The sequence below is a fragment of the Oreochromis aureus genome, unplaced genomic scaffold (assembly GCF_013358895.1).
Source record: "Oreochromis aureus strain Israel breed Guangdong unplaced genomic scaffold, ZZ_aureus HiC_scaffold_105, whole genome shotgun sequence".
Classification (NCBI taxonomy): Eukaryota; Metazoa; Chordata; class Actinopteri; order Cichliformes; family Cichlidae; genus Oreochromis; species Oreochromis aureus.
This window is the reverse complement of record NW_024108722.1, coordinates 74,546-81,411: the sequence shown is the minus strand read 5'-3', so window position 1 is coordinate 81,411 and position 6,866 is coordinate 74,546. Positions and strand designations below refer to the sequence as shown.

The following is a 6,866-nucleotide window of genomic DNA, read 5'->3' as shown; positions in this document are numbered from 1 at the left end:
ATTAACACCACAACAGTCCTTTATCTAAAGAACACCACGGGAACTAAACACAGACTTTTATTTGTAGATTATAGTGAATAATCAAACTTAGGTTTTATATTACAGTTCAATGTTTGAGGCAGTCATAAACAATAAATGAATGAACACAGTATCAGAGTTTTGATCCTTCCATGTTATAAACAGACCACACAAAACCAGAACAAAATATCAGCGTCACTAAAACCACATTAACATTAAAGTTTGTTGTTTTTATTATTTAAAAAAAATCCCTCCCAGTGATGATGATGAAAGATGAAGATCAGTGTAATCTGAGCGATGTGTGATCCTCAGGCCTGCTGCTGTATTTATTTCTTCTTTATGTGCTCTTGTGTGATTGCCGAGGGCTCCATTTGCTCTTTCTGTTTATTGTCTGATTTATTTTCATCTGTGCTGTGTTAGTGGATCCTTCAGACTTGTTTGTGTTTTAGTTCTTGTTAGTGTTGTAGTCACAGAGTGTTATTGGTCCTTTAAGGGTCCCTGTTTCTGCCCCTGTGTTAAGTTCACTCAGTGTTTCATCCATTTCCTGTTAGTTTGCTTGTCATTTGTTCTTTACATCTTGGGTTTAGTTTTACGTCATTCTCTGATTACCTCGTGTGCATACAAACAGTCTCCTCTCCCTTCAGTCTTTGTTTTAGTGTCTGTTTGTCTTCCCTCGTGTGATTTCTCTGAGTGTATTTTGGATTTAGCAGTTTGTTGCCTTTTTTAGATACTTGTTGAAAGTTTTGGATCATCAGTTTAACGACCCCTTTGGACTAAAGCCCAGATTATTACTGTTGCTGCCTAATCTGTGTCAGACACCTGGTTTGTTCTAAGCATGTGTGAAAAGGGCTTTTTCCTGTTTCCTTCTTTCACATGGAGCCAAATGGAAAACCCAAATAAGACAAAATAAAGGTTTATTTTTAAGGTTTCTTCTCTTATGTGTCTAATCTTACCCTCATTAGTCCGGATCACTGCTTTGTCCAGTTTGGTGACGATGTCCTCGTTCACACCTGAGAGCTAAAGCACACAGTTGTACCTCCTCCAGTCCTTGTGTATGAAAAATCCAGATCAGCACTCATCTGGAAGGTCCCATCATGGTTGGAGAGGATGTCTCCTTTAATCACACCCTCATGAAGCTCCTCTCCATCTTTCTTCCAGATCATCTCAGCTCCTTTGGGATAGAAACCTGTAGTGTGGCAGCTGATGGCAGAGGAGGGAGTCTTCTGGAGGAGAGACACTGAGGGAAGAACTGAGGAATAAAAATAAATAAATAAATTAAAAAATCACAGTTGATAACAGCATGCTAAGTTTACCATTTCCATTTGATGTATTTTGAATGTCTTAGACACACAAATATAAATGCCGTTTAAAGAATGGGGCAATAGTACACAAGTGAAGTGAGTGCTGTAAACAGCTGCGGTGATGGTTTGGAAAAGTAAAATAAACAGAAACTGTGACAGGAAAAAGATAAATGTGATAAAGTGGAAATTCATGAGATCAGGATGTGGCCTGTTCATTATAGAGTCACATGAAATACAAGTTGTGTATTACAATAAATCAGGTCATGTGATTTTACCTGTCCTCATCAGAGAGCTCCTCCCATAGTTCACGTACTTCTCAGGACAAAGCTGGGTGTGATAGTTCCTCAGATCACCTGAAACAGATCTGTCACTGTCAAGTTTGGTGATTACAGCCTGTGTTACTGGAGCGATCCATGACTCTGATGACATCCGTAAGCTTCAGCCGTTTCATCGTCCCATTCACAGCCGTACATCAGCTGGTTAGTGTGAACACCTGAGGTCCAAGAGGAGCAGGAAATAGTTGATATTTTCCCACAGATGTGATATTTCAGTTTGGTTGAAGATCTTCATCAAAAACTACATAAATACACATAATCAACTTTTTAGATTTGGCTGGTCAGCAACCATGAAAGGCGCTAACAAGCTAGCTTATGTTTGTAACAATAAACATCTTTAAATCCTGGAGAGATTTTATTCAGTGTCAGCAGCTGGGTTAATAAAAAGCTTCATTTTAAGAGTAAAAAAGTGAAAGAGAAACAAACCTCCAGTTTGGTTGAATCACTGCTTCAAAATGTCGATGTTGCCTTTAAAGACCTGCTGGGTGTTCATGAGCCTGTTAGTCTGGCGTGCTGAGTACTCTGGATCATCTTCTGCAGCTTTCTCCATCCACTGCTGCTTAAACTCTGCTTTCTGTGTGTTGCTGTCATAGTGAATCATCTGAACATCATCAACCGAACCAACTAGGGTTGCCAACCATCCCTTGAAAAACGGAATCATTCCGTATTTAGAAACAAAAGTATTGAGCTGAAAAGGGACGCACTTTGTCAAATGGTTAAAAAAATAATTACACACACAAAAAAAAGAGCTAAGAAATTCCCCACACTGGGAAGGGTGAAGACAATCGGGTCGCCCAGCCCTGGCCATGAGAGCTTTTAGACTCAACAGAAACAGCGCATCTTTCATCTAATCATCCTATTATCATTCTGACAGTGCTGAATTAAGGGCAGTTTTTATAAATTATATATTATATCAGGGTGATTAAAATGTAAACAAAACAAAAATCTAAGGCTATGCCACAGTCCAACACAAAGGGTTTTCTTAACTATTTTTTTTAGACTGATACTGATGTGATTATTAATCAAATTATCACTAACTCGTTACTGGCTCCTTGTAAATGTTGCCAAATTAAAAAATATCAGATTGTATTTTTGTTAAAATTTATTTTAAATTATTTTAAAAGTCTAAATTGATGTGATTAATAAAGATAATGAGTAATGGATCATGTTACACTGTTAGTAATGTTGTTGACACACCCTGAACTGTGCAGGAATCAGGAAGTCCTCACTGACACATTGATGTGATTAAAACATCCAAACCTATTTTAGAGTTTAGGACTGGAAAGTGATGCTAATCATGCCCCCTGAAGCATTTTTCCCAGAACTAGCAGAGATATTAATGGCTTTTATTTAAAAATGGGAAAAAATGCTTATTAACAGCCTTTTTAAAAATGATCTTAAATATGTCCTTCTTAGCAAAACAAAGTTTAAAAAACTTTACTGTAAGTGATATAAATGTCTAACTCATGTCCCACTGTGCCGTGTATTTCCAGGAGAAACAGAAAAATAAACAGTTTCATGGTGACCTCTCGATAATCTAACAGCTAATATCTTATTATCTATGTGGGTCTGGGTGGAGACCCAAAGCTGAGGTCAAAGCAGCATCATCTGAGCCAATGAAAACCATCCTCAGTGCCAACGTCACTAATATCTGGGTTAAAATGACCGACTGATGTTATCAGCAGAACTGAAAGTAAAGTCTGCCAAATGTGATGAAATAAGGAGGCGGGGAGAGAGGCCGGGTGTTTCCAGCTTTGTTTTTATACAGGAGTATGTTTAGTTTATGAGTCATGCTGCTCAGATCTTTTGTAGATTAAAGTTTCTATTGTTTCTATTGTCTCTGTGTTGTTAAACTACATTTAGACTGAAAACATTGCCTAATAAAATGTCACCAGAGGACAAACACAGTGTTTTATTGACGCTACAAAGACTAAAACTGTGGTGAAGTGCTTCCCTCAGTGCTTCAAAAGGAAAACAGGTTATACATATACACTGACCGGACACTTTATTAGGTACACCTGTTGAACAGCTCATTAACACAAATTTCTAATCAGCCAATCACATGGCAGCAATCCGATACTTTCAGGCATGTAGATATGGTCGAGACGCCCTGCTGAAGTTCAAACATGGCAAGCTTCCATCCAACCATCTTCTCCCACTTATTCACCTGGTTCAGGTCCTGGGGGCAGAAGCCTGAGCAGGGAAGCCCAGATTTATCTCATCCTGGCACAATTACCTCAAAAAACTGTAAATTCATTCTGTGGTGGTTAAAGTATCCAGATAAAATTTCGTTAGCAAAATCTTATAAAAGGAACTGTTTCTTTTTTCTATTTGCAGAGCCGTTTTCTCTTTCACAACACAGCTTAGTTGCTCTGCAATAAATGGCACTTGAGGAAACAGGAGACCTTACTTTTCTTTTGAGTTTGTAAAGTTTATGAAGACTAACATAATCACAGTAGTAAGTTAATGCCACTGTTATTTTACACAAAGAGCAAAATAAGAGGAAAAGTTGGTCCAACAAGCCTCCAAATCAGGCCAAGAAAATCAAAATTGCTGCAGGGGCAAGAATATTAAGGCAATATGCTGCTTGCAAATGACATCAACCATTTTCACATTTCCAAACCTTAATTCAGTTTGACACACATTAAAATATTACCTTCAAAGGCAACGTAATTAGTTGGATGATGTGTCTCTAAAAATAAATCAGAGTGAATAATCAGAGATTTTAATCTAATCCACCCGTTTCAGGGCGGAGCCTTTAGTTATAAAACTCAATGCAAAGGCTCAGTTGTTAAAGAAGTTAAAGAACTATTTGTGGCAAAACAGATAAGATGAGAAACATTATTTCAGTCTCTTAACCACACAGAGGCAGTCCACCAAACCATCAAGAATTTTAAGTGGCATTGTTGAGTACAGAGCCTAGAAAATCACGCTGCCACTCCACAGACGTGGAGAGCAGATTTGTACTCTGTCACATTATTGTAGTGGCAGCAATATTCAGCCATGTTTAGAGTGAATCCTGTAAAATGCTGCTATTCACACCAATATGCTCTGTTTACAATGTTCACTGGCAGGTTTTACATGAGCTACTGGAAAACAAAGTCTCCATGAAATACATAAAAACTACTCTGTGACAAATAACTTTTGTTTTTCTTCACTGTCTGCTCCCTCGTTCTTCCTGTTCTTGTATCTCTGTCCTCTCTCTCTTCACCGTCCGCACTCAACTAGGAACCAGAGAATAAAAAAATATAATCTTAGAATAATTTTTGTGAGATTATTATAAGAGCAGGTTTGGGATCCATAATTGATAACAGTGTAACTAACAGCTTCGTTATGCGAAATCTTTATCAGTGAATGTGGGTAAAACAGAAGCTACAGCTTTATGTTTGGTGAATTTGACCACACGTCCACTCGGTTTCTTTTCTCTCTCTCTCTGCTCTCTCCTCCTCTCTCAAACCTTATATATTACAGTGAATAAAGGACATAAACAAATCTACATCAGCTTACAGCAAAATTCACAATGAATACAGACTGATGTTGGGCATTGAAAGGTAACATGATTTTGACTTACTGTCACTTGGATCGAGAGCTGTAAACAAACACTGAAGCCCAATTTGACCAGAATTGGAACAGAAATCTTTAATAAACGTACATCATCTCCTTGGCTGGCAACTCGAGATATTCCAGTGAATTAATCTACATTACCTAATGTTTTTGATGCTTTTAGAGAACAAATAAAACAAATAAAACACTTTATAAGTCACATTAATGTCCCTGCATTATCACAGCAGTTTGAACTTTTGCTGTATTTCAGTTAAAGTGTGTTTTAAATCTGCATCACTGATTTGTGTCATAAATTAAATTACCTCTGCATCTTCTTTCTGCCAGAAGTCTTAATGAGGTTATTAATGACAAACAGCCTCTGTGTGAGAGACTGTAACATCATGACATCAACAACACTGGACAGAACTATAGAGAAGTTAGGAAAACGTAACATTTGAAGACAATAATACTAAAATACACTATTATCACTACTGTTAATTATTTTTAGGGGCTTTGATGAAGAGTCTAAAGTGGTTCATGTTGTTCATGACACTTCATGTTGGAAAATATAAATGCAGCACCTTTTACATGAAAGTAGTGATGCACCCATCTTTACATACTAAGTAATTCAATATTTTTGGTCTCAGGTTTGGAACATGACTCACTTTTCACAAAGTTTCTGTGCACTCATGTTATTATACACTCCTCTCCACACTCTGAATACTCGACATTATGCACGACCACAATGTTAAACTTTTATTTAGATGTACAAGTATAGAAACAGTGCAGTAGTCTAACAAAACAAAGATTCATCTCCCTGATTCCATAAATCAAAACACAGCTGACCTGAAACATCCAACATAAAATAATCTTTACAATAAATTCCACATGAGGTACACACACACACACACACACACACACACACACACACACACACACACACACACACACACACACACACACACAGTAAACCTGATTTTTGGCAGCAGCATTAACCATCTAACAGAACAAACAGTAATAAAATATGCACATACATGTCTCTGTAGTATTTACGTAATACAGTTACCATTAAAGTCATGACTGTTCATCACTGTCACATGTACCAGGGTTTGAACAAAAGATATGGCAATAACAGAGTATTTGTTTTGCAATACTTATTTATAGGTTTCATCAAAGTGTTAACTAATTATTTATCACAGCTTTAATAAATCTTAAGCTCTGTGTTTCAAGACACTTCGTGTTGATACTTAGTGATTGTAAAGTGAGTGTAAATGAACTGATCTGCAGTTAATTCAAAGCACAGCAAAGCAACCGAGAGAACTATTAGTTCAACTTATTGACCTTGAATCATGATGCCTCCAAAGGTGCAGTGGTTAGCATATTGACCTAGTAAGTAAAAGGTTGCTGGTTGGATTCCAGCTCAAAACACAAATCCCCTTTGAGGTTGTGTCAGGAAAGGCATCCAGAGTTAAACCAAACATGCTTACTTATTATTGTATAAAAGTATAAAGTTATATTTTTACAGTATAAAGTTATATTTTTAAAAAATCAATTATTGCTCTTTTTATGTATTTTTCAGTGTTTTTATTTATGTATTTTTATGTGTTTATGTCTGTGAAGGTTCTCAGTCATCCAGGTCCTCGTAGTCTAAGGAGCTTGGAAAGAAAAG

General features: G+C 37.0%; 1 pseudogene; it reads right to left on the bottom strand.

Annotated features, from left to right (window-relative positions):
- Nucleotides 1-463: 463 nt before the first annotated feature.
- Nucleotides 464-2,325, bottom strand: LOC116314644 (annotated as a pseudogene).
- Nucleotides 2,326-6,866: the final 4,541 nt, after the last annotated feature.